The sequence below is a fragment of the Daucus carota genome, chromosome 2, assembly GCF_001625215.2.
Source record: "Daucus carota subsp. sativus chromosome 2, DH1 v3.0, whole genome shotgun sequence".
Lineage (NCBI taxonomy): Eukaryota > Viridiplantae > Streptophyta > Magnoliopsida > Apiales > Apiaceae > Daucus > Daucus carota.
Window position 1 is genome coordinate 20,684,876 of NC_030382.2, and position 15,458 is coordinate 20,700,333.

At 32.1% G+C, this 15,458-nt stretch overlaps 1 long non-coding RNA gene across 1 annotated transcript; it reads right to left on the minus strand.

The window, feature by feature from the left end:
- Positions 1 to 3,911: 3,911 nt before the first annotated feature.
- Positions 3,912 to 6,128, minus strand: LOC108203748 (uncharacterized). Its single transcript, XR_001803501.2, has 4 exons — positions 5,942 to 6,128; positions 5,816 to 5,880; positions 4,883 to 5,734; positions 3,912 to 4,152 (listed from the first exon to the last, which is right to left on the minus strand). It is a non-coding gene; the product is annotated as an uncharacterized LOC108203748 (long non-coding RNA).
- Between the last annotated feature and the right edge of the window lie 9,330 nt (positions 6,129 to 15,458).

Consider the following 15,458-nt stretch of genomic DNA (forward strand, 5'->3'; position numbering starts at 1 on the left):
TCTTCATCTTGCTCCATTTCAAGCTCATAAATCTTTAAGGTTCCATACAGTCTCTCTAGAGTATAATCTTTAAATTCTTGTGTATTTCTGAGAGAGACTATCATGGGTTTCCATTCTTTGGGAAGAGCTCTTAAGAATTTCAAGTTTGAATCCTTAACTTGATATACTCTTCCAAAGAGCTTTAGTCCATTTAACAGTTTTTGAAATCTGTTAAATGTATCACTCAAACTTTCACCAGCCTTGAAATGGAATGACTCATATTGTTGAATCAGAAGCTGCATTTTGTTCTCTCTTACTTGCTCATTCCCTTCACAGATGGTCCTGATGGTGTCCCAAACTTCTTTGGCACTTGTGCAGCTAATAACACTATCAATCATTTCTTGATCCAAACCATTGAACAGAAGGTTCATGGTTTTCTTGTCCTTGTGCACTTCTTCAGTATCTTCTTGAGAATATTCATGGATAGGTTTTGGAATCATCTTACCTACCATGTCTTCACCATCAGCTCCCATACTTGTGCAGACCTTCATTGGGACATGAGGTCCTTTTTCAATGCAGTTCACATAGCTTTCATCAATGGACAACAGATGCAGATGCATTCTCACTTTCCAGTGAAAATAGTTGTCTTTGTCAAGAACAGGAATCTTCACTCCAGCATCCTTCTTTCCCATCTTTCTCTAGCAGTGTTGATCTTTTTCCCTGTTTGTTGGGAACCTGGCTCTGATACCAATTGTTATTTTACACCAACTATGAGAAAGATTGTAGAAGGGGGGGTTGAATACAATCTTTTACAAATTTCAAAAGATTCAAGAACAATACACTAAGAACACAATAAACAGAAAAACACCAAGTATTAAAAATACGGGTGGATTGAATGATCCACCCGTGAGATTTTATATAGAAGAATCTGTGGATTGTTTACAATTCGCACAGCTGCTGGTTCATCACTCAAACAAGTTCTAACTCTCAGATTTTTCTCTCAAGTAATTTGAACAAGTTCAACTGATGCTACTAACTTGGTTATATACTCCAAGTTTTACAAAGCTTTTAGCTAGATTACAAAATGCACTCTAATCTAAAAACAATGCTGCACAACTTTGTCTTATGCATGCTTTCTGAGATGTCTTCATCTTTGACCATCATCTTGATTTGATCCAGATTGAACTGCATGAGATAAGTATGTTTCTGCTTCTTCTTTATTTTCCTAATTAGGCTTCCATGTCTATTTTAGTGTAATTCGATCCATGTGATTTGTCAGACTTAAGCTCTAGTCACTTTCAACTGCTCTTTGCTTCATCAGTTGAAAGTTCTGGTTGCTTTCAACTGCTCTTGACTTTATCAGTTGAATGTTCGGCTTATCAGTTGAATGAATTACAAACTCCATCAGTTGAATGCTGTTCCAGTCTCATCAGTTGAATTCTTCAGCATCATCCGTTGAACACTTTGTCTTCAGTTGAATGCTTGATTTTCATCAGTTGAAACATCATCCAGTCTTCATCAGTTGAACAGTTACATCGCATCAGTTGAATATCCTTCACTTAGATAAAATTACATGGCATTGGATATTTACAATTAGTCATCCTATTCTACACATCCGTTGATAATTCCCAAAGACAAGAAATGTAACAATTACAACTGAAATTTGATAAAGCTTCTAAGTAAGACATGTTACAAAATGTTTATGTTATCATCAAAAATTATTGATTCCTAACAACAATGGTCAGAAATACCTTACAAAATGGTTATAATACCATCTATAATAGAATTTTAGATTAATAAATTATATTGTTTTTGAGTTTTGAATTTAATTTTAATATTCGGAAAAGTGGGGATGTTAGTTTCACAAGCTAAGCACTTGGCTTCAACTCTACATAATAAAATGCCTACGTTTGAATTCATATCCCAAGTTTGGAAAGCCCCTCTAGACAAAAAGAGTTGGACTTCTAAATTTCTACTTTTTGGTGCAAAACATGAAGATTTATTTTAAAAGATTTATATTTGTGGTATAGAGATATAGAATGGTATAAAGGATTATGATTAATTTAGAAGTAAGATTTCAAAAGGTAATCATAGATTTATGAAAATTCTTTCAAATAAATTTATGATAATATTTAGAAAAAGTAAAGGATTAAGATTATTTAACTCGGATTTTAATGGATTGGTAATAATCCATAGATTTTAATGAATTATATCTGATTTTGATTTTATGCGGATTTTTGAATACTCAAAATCTCAAAACTTATGATGGAATTTTAAACACTATAAAATAGCCCGAACAATCTCATAAAATTCATGTTTTCTAAGTATAATTAAAATTATAATAGAATATAACTAGATTTTATTGGATATAATAAGATCCCAATTGACTACCCCAAGATTTAGATGCAATTTTAAAAATTCGAGTTAAATATACCAATATTATGGATGATTTTTTCTTAATCTCAATTGAATAACCCTATTTAATTCTAAAAGTAAGATTTATAGTAGGAAATTAAAGATTTGGGAAGCATTTTTGAAATAATTTTAAAGATAATGTTTAGGAAAAAGAATAAATGATTAAGGGGGTGTATTAAGATGAAAGAAAGTTGTTTAAGATGAAAGAAAGTTGTTTTTTCTATTGAGACATTTTTTCACCAGTTTCAATTTTAGATTAAGTGATTTTCTATTTTTTTCTTAATATATATTCAGTTTATTTCATTTAAGTCGGATCATAAATTTTGACGAGGTCTTATTATGGACCACTTTATATATTGACAAGTTTTCTCCAAAATAGAAATTTTTTTAATTAATTTTAGACCACATATTCAATTAAGATTTTAAATGTACGAGAGTAATTTATTTTTTTTGCCACTAAATGTAAAAGAATATTGGACGTATTTAATTTGGGATTCTATATTATGCTACAAAATCTACCGGTATTCATCAAGGATTTTAAATTTTCCTTAAAAATTTATGATATTTAGTTGAGATTGTTTTAAATCCATCAAAATCTGTTGGTGAAATTATACAATATATTTTAAGATTTTTGAAATTGTTGTACTTAAATCTAAAGAATCTGCCATATTTTATCAAAAAACCATACAAACTCAAATCACATACAATTTCTTAAAATTCATAGATTAAAAATAATCTATGAAATTGTACTTGAATACACCCTCTTAATACTACACCCTTAAGATGTTGGTGTGCCAACTGCACCCAATGCCAACTTTATTTTTTGGCATTTGTCTTTATTAAGTATGCCAAGAGTTTCACCGGAGTCCGATACACAAATACTGTGAAACCTCAACGAATAACAGGTATATAACCTAGGTCTCCCCTGGTTATTATCCAATTCATTGCCTCATTTTCGACAAGGCCAAACACGATATGTGATGCTACTCGATCACTCCAACTTTCCTGCACTAGTAGCTTCTACCGATTGTGCAATTTTTCAAAATTTAGTCATAGTTTGATAATAACAAATAACAAAGATTCTTCTATCACTACGCCATATATGGCCTACGACAACATCCAAAAAATGATGCCATAACCCCAAAATATGTTGCAATAGCCCAAAAAAAGGCTATTGCAACATAAAAATTAAGTTGCTTTTTTCGATGTTGCCCTAGGCCACTGTTGCAACATAATGGTCACCTACTGCAACATGGGATTTTCTGTTACAATAGATATGCTATTGCAACATCCAACTACCCTATTGCAACCGAAATTTTATGTTGCGTTAGACCTTCGGTATTCAAAAAAAAGTTGGACCATGTGCGGGTCCCACGTGTGGACCCCATTTTGTGCGCCACCTGGGTGCCACATGTCAATTCAGTGGCTGCCACGTGTCCCTACCAGATGGAGACACGTGTCAGTCTCACAATTGCAACATTTTATTAATGAAAGACAACATTATTTATTGAAAGGAATTGAAAATATACTATTTAAATATTAAACATCCCAATAAATTGTTTCTTTATACAAACTAAAGTACCTAATAATTCGAACCAAATCAAAATAACTACCAAATCAAACGAAGCTACATAGTTTCTCTAGCCATAAATTTCAAGAACCTTGCTTCCATCATACAGCTCCTTGAAATGTCATCGGCCTTAGCCATTTGAGCATCATCTATAAAATCTATTAAATTAAAGATTGAAGCCTCAGGACCTGCAATATGGATCATTTAAAAAATCTAATAAGTGCTAGGTAAATTTTATGTGTTATAGCAACTATAATAACACCAAGTGCCTATTTATAAATTAAAGAAAGTTTTATTCGGTTTTTTTTAAAAGTTAAACATAGATCATTTGGCATTTTCAGAGCTTCAAAATCTTTATTGAATTGGTGCACTGATTTTATATCAACTTCAACAAAGATATCATTTGCTATTTTGCAGGGAAATAAAAATCCTCGTTTTATTGTAGTGCATGTTACCATTATTTGATATTTTATCAAGCTCAAGACATAGAAGCACAGTTAACCTCATTCGGCATATAGGAGCTGTATATCATATGGTGTGAAGTTCAATAAATATGAATCCACACTACATGTAAGATAATTATCTCTTAATATTCAGGTTTACTACAGATAATTATATGTGCATCCATATCAATCCTTTTTTCTTAAAAGTTGTCCTGTCCAGAAAAACTAAACTGAAATGGTTGCCGAGAAAAACTAAACTAAAATGATAACCCTGTTTATAAGAAAATTGAGCACTATTGACTAGCATTTATCCGCTAACTTCACAATGTAACTAGTCATCAAGTATAACCAAATATAAATGTTGGGATCACATGTTAAATGTTATAAATTATTCTAGCGCCAATATCTTGATTGATGTCTTTTTTTTGTAATGTCCATCTGATTTTGTTTGATCTTGTTGCATAAACAATCGTACCTGGAGTATGGCTGCATTTGGAAGTAGCTTTAAACACAGAGAATAATTCTGGAAGCAGGAAGAGCAAGCCAGTCAAACAGATTAGACAAATAGTTGTGAGACTCTAAGAACACCCTGTCAATGGCTTTCTCTTGATCTCGACACTGGAACTCTTCATTCTCTTTGCATTCAGAGGCTCTTTAAACAAATGAAAGCTAGCCCCCTTCATCCTCAGCTCCTGAACACACCTGACCAAGCTCCTACTATCGGGTCGCTTTCTCTGCAGTTGTTTCAACACTTTCCAGTACCTGAATAACTTCACGAGAACACAAAAAACCAGAAAAAAATGAAGTACATAGTGATATATTTGTGGATTTGAGAGAATGCATCTCACAACATTAATGGATATGGTTCTATATGGTAGTTTGTATTTTAAGTTAGAAACAGAACTTGAAGAAACAATTCTTTAAGAAATATCATAGAAAATTGATTACTGAACACTGTTAACATGTTTAATAACTTGATACATATCTTCACTAAACAAAAATTAAATTTGACTCAACAAGCTCTACACCTTTAACAAATTCACCAAGATATAAAGAAGGGGGAGAGACAGAGGGGACACAGAGGGAGAGGAAGAGAGGGAGAGGGAGAGGGAGAGGGATGGGTAATATAACATATGACCACAAATCACAACAAAGCTACTAAGATAGACATGCATTTACACATAAAATCTAAAACAAAGCAAACATTTAAAGTGAAAAGCAAAGGATGACAGCAGATTGTATCTTAAATCAAAGCAAATCGAAGCTGCAATTAAAGTGAAACGCTGTTGAACCCTACTTCCACTGGAGCCCCAATTCAATCGAAGCCCTAAGAAGAATAAAGACACAAAATTAAGAATATTATAGCGAAAAGTAAAATGAAAAGCAAAATGAAGACAAGGAACTATACACCAAAAGCCCTAATTCCGCGAAATGGAGAAGCTCTCAATCAAAGCCCCAGCCCCGATTGAAGACCTGAAATCAATCCCTAATCAATTGAGAGTTGATTTTGAGGGTGAGAGGTGCCGGAGCTTACCTAATCACTGGTGATTTCAGCAGTAGAGATTGTGTATTTGAACGGAGAGGTAAGTTGAGCAGCCGAGAGGTGTTTCAGCCGAGGTCAGTGAGTGGGGTGGGTGGACTGTGGAGTGAGTTTGTGCGAGTGTGTGGAGTTTGGTGTCTGTGTCTAAATGTCTCAAATGAAATGAAGGGGGGAAGTTTGCCGCTCACTTTTTAGAACGCGGCATACCCGATTTTTATTTTGTTTATTTTTTTAATAATTCATCTTATTTTCAATTTCTTAATTATTTAAAAAATAAATATTTTATATTTTAAAAACTATAATTCAGTTCCAGTATTTATTGTTCAATACATAATTAATTAGTTTCAAATTTATTATTTTAGTTATAATTAATTAATTTAAAGAGATGATACTAAAATTAATATTGTATTCTCAAATTTAGTCTTTTCATAAATTATATTTTATTAATTAATCATTTAAAAGTATTTTAGTTTAATTTTATTATCATATTAAAAATAATTATTTTACTAATACTCTACTCTATGCAACACATAATTTTGGCTATTGCAACATGATGTGGACATGAATGGTTACCGTTGCCATAGGTATGGATTAGTGACTCTAATGCAACATAATATTGCAACACCTGCGATCATACCATTGCGGTAGGTCATATATGGCGTAGTGTATACTTGTACTTACCAAAATTTTAAATACGGTTACACCACTTCTTGGTTCTCGATGAAGAGGAGTGTCGTGTATCGCATCATATGCATTCCCCTTTGCAAACAAGTCCCACGGTTGATCATCAAATATATGGATTCAGACTGAATGTCTTATAATTTTGTAAATAATCTTCGACATTGAGATTTGAGACTCGTGCACGACTAATGACAAACAAAAAACTATGAAACAATCATAGTACAAATATACATACCTCCGTTTGTGATCTGTTACTTCTGAAGAAATTAAACACCATTTTAGGTGGAATTGGTAGGAAAAAAGAGCTCGAACCACTTAGCAGGTTGCCATGTGGTAGGCCAGGATCATCGATGACTCTTCTGCTCATCAACTTCACATTTTCACCAAAATTTCCCTTTGGACTGGTAATCCCAAAATTGCACTTTTATGAGAGATCTTGTTTGAATACTTTTACATAATTGTGGAATATATATATATATATATTTTTTAAAAGAAGCCAATAACTAGAGAAAGTAGGACGGAGAGAACCCTGCATTTTAAATTGTATCTACACCTAACAAGTGATGTAACTAGATGGAAGTCATAAAGTCATTGTTGTTTTATGAGGTGATCTCCTCTATCTGCAAATGAAGAGGGTTTATAACCAACTACATAACTGATATTATCTTCTCAAGTCCAGCTTTTAATATTTACAATGATTGCCAATTAACAACCAAGTATAGAACTACAAAATCCATTACTGTATGGTTATGTCAAATTTTAGGCAGTATCTCTCCAATAAGTGACTATAAAGATTTTGTAATTACAAATATAAAGACAAATGATTAATTAATAATTTATTGGACACAGAGTGTAGTTTTGCTCAGTGTAGTTTCACTAAACTAACTAGCATCAAATCTTGCAGAGACTTCTGAGTCTAGTTTTACTAGTTTTGGATTTCCAGTTTCTAAATTATTTAAAAATATAATTATTTAATAAATTTTATATTTGAAAATATTATTCAATTTTAGTATTATTATTTTATTCATAATTAATTAGTTTCAGATTTACTACTTTTATAAGAATAAATTATTCTAAAAAGATGATATAAAAATTAATATTTTTTCCCAAATTTAGTGTTTTCATGTTTAATAGATTATATTTTATAAATTAATAATTTAGAATTAATTATTATAATACTGTTTTCTTCTCAACCATGTCTAAATAATTGTTTGTTTCTTATGAGAATATGTCTTCCAAAGAGACCACCATGTCAGAGTCTAATGAGAGTACATCTAATCCCCATGGACCAGTTGATCCAGTCATTAATTACTCAGATGCTAACAACTACTATGTTTGCTTAGCCCCAGCAGTTTCAACAGCAACATAACCAACAAGAGCAAGAACGAGTAAAGCAACAACGACAGAAGACATATATACATATGATAACTTTTAAGGCATTCAAAGCCGTGAGTCCTCCTGTTTAAGGAGTCCTCATGTCCTTTGCCCTACTGAAGGAGGGATAATCAAAAGACACAATTTGCGAGTTATTTTCTAAAACATGAAGCATATAATTGGTGGGTGTCGATGTATGCAATGGAAGGTACGACCGAAGTTTCATGAGAAAGATATAAAGAATTGCTGTAGAAATATTTTCCTCATTATATTCAAGATCAAATGGGGATAAAGTTTTTGGAGCTTAAGCAAGGTAACGGACTGTGGAAGAATACGAAGCTAAATTTATAGAACTAGTATGGCTTGTGCTTGTGAGTACTGGAAGACAAAAAGGCAAAGAGGTTTTAGCACGGGTTAAAGACGCCATGAATTAACGGGTTAAACCTTGCATATATATATATATATATATATATATATATATATATATATATATATATATATATATATATATAATCTTTCTTTTGCAATTATAATTGTTTTACTTCCATTTACTTGTCTTATTAGCGTAACTGTTATATTATTCGCACCTATTTTACTCTTACATTCTACATGTTGTACTCAATTCATTTTATCATATCTTGTACAGAAAAATTTGATCTGATGAAAAGTTTTCATTTGTTTTGTAAAACTAATATGTTAACATTGACAAAGTTGTTTTCTTCTCAACCATGTCTAAATAATTGTTTGTTACTTATGAGAATATGTCTTCCAAAAAGACCACCAAGTCTATGCTCAAACTTTAGAGTCTAATAAGACTCCATCTAATCCACCTGGACCAGTTGATCCAGCGATTACTCAGATGCTACAAATGTTAGTTCAACAAACTGCTATGTTAGCTTAGCAGCAGCAGTTTCAAGAGTAACAGAACCAGCAAAAGTAAGAACCAGGAAAGTAGCAACGACATAAGACATATATACATATGATAACTTTTAAGGCATTTCAAGCCGTGAATTCTCCTGATTTTAAGGGGTCAGCACATCCGGAAGATGCCAAGATATGGCCAAATGAATGGAGATGTCCTTTGCCCTAGTCAAGGCGAGGGATAATCAAAAGACAGAATTTGCCAGTTATTTTCTAAAACATGAAGCATATTATTGGTGGGATTCGGTGTACGCAATGGTAGGTACGACGACTCCATCTAATCCACCTGGACCAGTTGATCCAGCGATTACTCAGATGCTACAAATGTTAGTTCAACAAACTGCTATGTTAGCTTAGCAGCAGCAGTTTCAAGAGCAACAGAACCAGCAAGAGTAAGAACGAGCAAAGTAGCAACGACATAAGACATATATACATATGATAACTTTTAAGGCATTCCAAGCCGTGAATTCTCCTGATTTTAAGGGGTCAGCACATCCGGAAGATGCCAAGATATGGCCAAATGAAATGGAGATGTCCTTTGCCCTAGTCAAGGCGAGGGATAATCAAAAGACAGAATTTTCCAGTTATTTTCTAAAACATGAAGCATATTATTGGTGGGATTCGGTGTACGCAATGGTAGGTACGACGGAAGTTTCATGGGATAGATATCAGGAATTGCTGGAGAAAAATTTTCCTCATTATATGCAAGATAAAATGGGGATAAATTTTTTGGAGCTCAAGCCTGGTAACGGGATTGTGGAAGACTACGAAGCTAAATTTATAGAAATAGCAAGGCTTGTGCCAGTGTACGTGAGTACTCAAAGACAAAAAGGCAAAGAGGTTTTAACACTAAATGTAAAAGAATATTGGACGTATTTAATTTGGGATTCTATATTATGCTACAAAATCTACCGGTATTCATTAAGGGTTTTAAATTTTCCTTAAAAATTTATGATATTTAGTTGAGATTGTTTTAAATCCATCAAAATCTGTTGGTGAAATTATACAATATATTTTAAGATTTTTGAAATCGTTGTACTTAAATCCTAAAGAATCTGCCATATTTTATCAAAAAACCATACAAACTCAAATCAGATACAATTTCTTAAAATTCATAGATTAAAAATAATCTATGAAATCCTACTTGAATACACCCTCTTAATACTGCACCCTTAAGATGTTGGTGTGCCAACTGCACCCAATGCCAACTTTATTTTTTGGCATTTGTCTTTATTAAGTATGCCAAGAGTTTCACCGGAGCCCGATACACGTCCAACGGAAATACTGTGAAACCTCAACGAATAACAGGTATATAACCTAGGTCTCCCCTGGTTATTATCCAATTCATTTCCTCATTTTCGACAAGGCCAAACACCATATGTGATGCTACTGGATCACTCCAACTTTCCTGCACTAGTAGCTTCTGCCGATTGTGCAATTTTTCAAAATTTAGTCATAGTTTGATAATAACAAATAACAAAGATTCTTCTATACTTGTACTTACCAAAATTTTAAATACGGTTACACCACTTCTAGGTTCTCGGTGAAGAGGAGTGTCATGTATGGGATCACATGCATTCCCCTTTGCAAACAAGTCCCACTGTTGATCATCAAATATATGGATTCAGACTGAATGTCTTATAATTTTGTAAATAATCTTCGACATTGAGATTTGAGACTCGTGCACCACTAATGACAAACAAAAAACTCTGAAACAATCATAGTACAAATATACATACCTCCGTTCGTGATCTGTTACTGCTGAAGAAATTAAACACCATTTTAGGTGGAATCGGTAGGAAAAAAGAGCTCGAACCACTTTGCAGGTTGCCATGTGGTAGGCCAGGATCATCGATGACTCTTCTGCTCATCAACTTCACGTTTTCACCAAAATTGCCCTGCAACTCAGTCAATTTACCAGCCTTTGGACCGATAATCCCAAAATTGCACTTTTATCAGAGATCTTGTTTGAATACTTTTACATAATTGTGGAATATATAATTATTATTTTTTAAAAGAAGCCAATAACTAGAGAAAGTAGGAAGGAGAGAACCCTGCATTTTAAACTGTATCTACACCTAACAAGTGATGTAACTAGATGGAAGAACCCTGCATTTTAAACTGTATCTACACCTAACAAGTGATGTAACTAGATGGAAGTCATAAAGCCATTGTTGTTTTATGAGGTGATCTCCTCTATCTGCAAATGAAGAGGGTTTATAACCAACTACATAACTGATATTATCTTCTCAAGTCCAGCTTTTAATATTTACAATGATTGCCAATTAACAACCAAGTGTAGAACTACAAAATCCATTACTGTATGGTTATGTCAAATTTTAGGAAGTATCTCTCCAATAAGTGACTATACACATTTTGTAATTACAAATATAAAGACAAATGATTAATTAATAATTTATTGGACACAGAGTGTAGTTTTACTAAACTAACTTGCATCAAATCCTGCAGAGACTTCTGAGTCTAGTTTTACTAGTTTTGGATTTCCAGTTTTTAAATTATTTAAAAATATAATTATTTAATAAATTTTATATTTGAAAAGATTATTCAATTTTGGTATTATTATTTTGTTCATAATTAATTAGTTTCAGATTTACTACTTTTATAAGAATAAATTATTCTAAAAAGATGATATAAAAATTAATATTTTTTCCCAAATTTAGTGTTTTCATGTTTAATAGGTTATATTTTATAAATTAATAATTTAGAATTAATTATTATAATAATGTTTTCTTCTCAACCATGTCTAAATAATTGTTTGTTTCTTATGAGAATATGTCTTCCAAAGAGACCACCATGTCAGAGTCTAATGAGACTACATCTAATCCCCATGGACCAGTTGATCCAACCATTAATTACTCAGATGCTAACAACTGCTATGTTTGCTTAGCCGCAGCCGTTTCAACAGCAACATAACCAACAAGAGCAAGAATGAGTAAAGCAACAACGACAGAAGACATAAATACATATGGTGACTTTTAAGGCATTCCAAGCCGTGAGTCCTCCTGTTTAAGGGGTCACAGATCCCGTAGATCCCAAGATATGGCCAAATGAAATGGAGATGTCCTTTGCCCTACTGAAGGAGGGATAATCAAAAGACAGAATTTGCCAGTTATTTTCTAAAACATGAAGCATATAATTGGTGGGAGTCGGTGTATGCAATGGAAGGTACGACCGAAGTTTCATGAGATAGATATAAAGAATTGCTGTGGAAATATTTTCTTCATTATATTCAAGATCAAATGGGGATAAATTTTTAGGAGCTTAAGCAAGGTAACGGACTGTGGAAGAATACGAAGCTAAATTTACAGAATTAGTAAGGCTTGTGCTTGTGAGTATTGGAAGACAAAGTTTTAGCACGGGTTAAAGGCTCCATGAATTAACCGGTTATACCTTGCATATATATATATATATATATATATATATATATATATATATATATATATATATATAATCTTTCTTTTGCAATTATAATTGTTTTACTTCCATTTAATTGTCTTATTAGCATAACTGTTATATTATTCGCACCTATTTTACTCTTACATTCTACATGTTGTACTCGATTCATTTTGTCATATCTTGTACAGAAAAATTTGATCTGATGAAAAGTTTTCATTTGTTTTGTAAAACTAATATGTTAACATTGATAAAGTTGTTTTCTTCTCAACCATGTCTAAATAATTGTTTGTTACTTATGAGAATATGTCTTCCAAAAAGACCACCATGTCTATGCTCAAACTTTAGAGTCTAATAAGACTGCATCTAATCCACCTGGACCAGTTAATCCACCAATGCTACAAATGTTAGTTCAACAAACTTCTATGTTAGCTTAGCAGCAGCAGTTTCAAGAGCAACAGAACCAGCAAGAGTAAGAACGAGGAAAGTAGCAACGACATACGACATATATACATATGATAACTTTTAAGGCATTCCAAGCCGTGAATTCTCCTGATTTTAAGTGGTCACCACATCTGAAAGATGCCAAGATATGGCCAAAGACAGAATTTGCCGGTTATTTTCTAAAACATGAAGCATATTATTGGTGGGATTCGGTGTATGCAATGGTAGGTACGACGGAAGTTTCATGGGAAAGATATAAGGAATTTCTGGAAAAAAAGTTTCCTCATTATATGCAAGATCAAATGGGGATAAATTTTTTGGAGCTCAAGCCAGGTAACGGGATTGTGGAAGAATACGAAGCTAAATTTATTAAAATAGCAAGGCTTGTGCCAGCGTATGTGAGTACTCAAAGACAAAAAGGCAAAGAGGTTTTAACATGGGTTAAAGGCATGACGAGCTATTTTAGAGTTAGATAACCATGTTGCATTAGTTCAAAAAGTGATGATCATAGAAGTGGAGAAAGAGAGAGATGGGAAAAAGAGAAAGCCACAGGCCGTTGAAGGCGAGGCTACGTTAGGAAGGTACCAAGGGTCATTATCTATTAATATGATTTATCATATTGTTATTGTGATATAAGGTTGGTGATGACCAAATCTTTGACCCGGATTTGGAGGGTGTCACATTTAACAAAGGTGACCCAAACAAAGTATGAAATTTTAACCACACCACCATATCTAGACAAATGCCATACCATGTACCTATATATAATATCTTCATAAATCTACACAACAAAGTATGTATACTATTAAGGAATGAAAAAATATATTTATGTTATAATGTTATAACTAAAAGTTTATGTTATACTACCTGGAGGATATAAATTTAGAGAAAATTGGAGCATTTTCTTCATTGTTTATCATCACCAATATGAGGATAGTTGCTGCAAACAAGCAATGAGCCACATGTACATTAAAATGTTTAAGGTGTAATATTCAAATGTAATGGTACAAAGTTTAAACACAATAAAAATAAGTGAAAAATTAATAAATAACCTATATAACAATAAGAAGTTTATACCACTATTGCAGTTTTGGATATTGTATAATGATGCAAAGAAGCATTATTCATATTCTTTTACCGATTTTTTTTTCATATTAATAAGAATCAAACACATATTTATAATAAATTCATAAATTTATAAATATAATATATTAAAACTAAAATTCAGAAAAATCAAGTTCTCATATGAATATACCAGGAGTAGATCTAGATCACAACAAAATCATCACATATGTATAGGGTAAATATACAATTATTAAGTAAGAGATACACCAAAGGTGATATATCTAGCTACTATAATGAAGAACAACTAACAGGCATATTTACCAAGCATGAGGACCATATATATTATATGTGTTCATGTGGTACATTTAAAATTGTAAAGAGTATATACGTATACCTGTATAACATGGAGCAGCACAGTGAGATGGAACCCATGAGAGGAGAAGAGATCTGGAGGGGCCTCTGTAAAGAGATCTGGAGAAGGATTAAGGTCATATGGAACCCATAAGATGATGAGAAGGGATGTGGAGAGGGGGCTGCTACTAGGGCTTTCCTGTCCTAGGTAATTATAAGTACCTCCCAAGGTGGGCTGGGCCTAGTCACAAAAAAGTTTGTACTTAGTTATATTATTTTATAGTAAAAACCCGAATAATGTCCAATTAGATTAATTAAGTGTCAATGCAAACTATTGGCAAATTTTTTGCTTTATAAACCATCTATTTTATATAAGTGTCAAACTATCCAAACACTCATAAATTAATTTTGATTAATAGAAAATAAACTATATGTTTATTATTAATAATTTTTTAAAAAAATTAAAATAACCTTATAGGTTAAAGTTCGTAGTGGTTAGTAATAATATGTTACTATTTTTGAAGATACAAATAAATTATATTGTAGAAATTTTATCATTTAAATTTTAATATATTCGATTTATGGAAAATTTAATTTGAAAATTAAGTTCTTATAAAATATGATAACAAGTTAATCAATCTATACTTACTATACTATTAAAGCCGAAACATTAAAAGTTTGGTCGGTCGGTACTTAGGCCAAAATACAGGTCTATCTATAAAACCAATTATTCTGGGCCTATCTTTAAAACTAATTATTCTGGGCCTATCTATATAACCAATTATTCGTTTTTAATTTGGGCTAAAGTACGGGTCTATTTATATAAGCAATTATTCTTTTTAATTGAAATATATTACCTTTTTTATATTTCTGACTAAAAAACTCGATCTTCTAAAATAACATTGAGAAACATGTAATTACTTTTTTAACTAAAATATATTATCCTTTTATAAATTTTCTAACTAAAAAATCAATCTTTTACAATTAATACGGACGTGGACGACATATTTATACCTAAAGATGTGTGCCAAAAATTTAAACGTCAAATAATAAAAAATAGAGGGAGTATTATTATATTGGTCGGGCGGTCGGTACTTTGGCCGAAGTACGGGCCTATCTATATAACCAATTATTCTGATTAACTAAATTAAATTATCTTTCATATATTTTTTAGCTAAAAAAACTCAATCTTTTAAAATAATATCGAGCAACATAATAATTGCCTTTTTAATCAAAACGCATTATCTTTTTTAAATTTTCT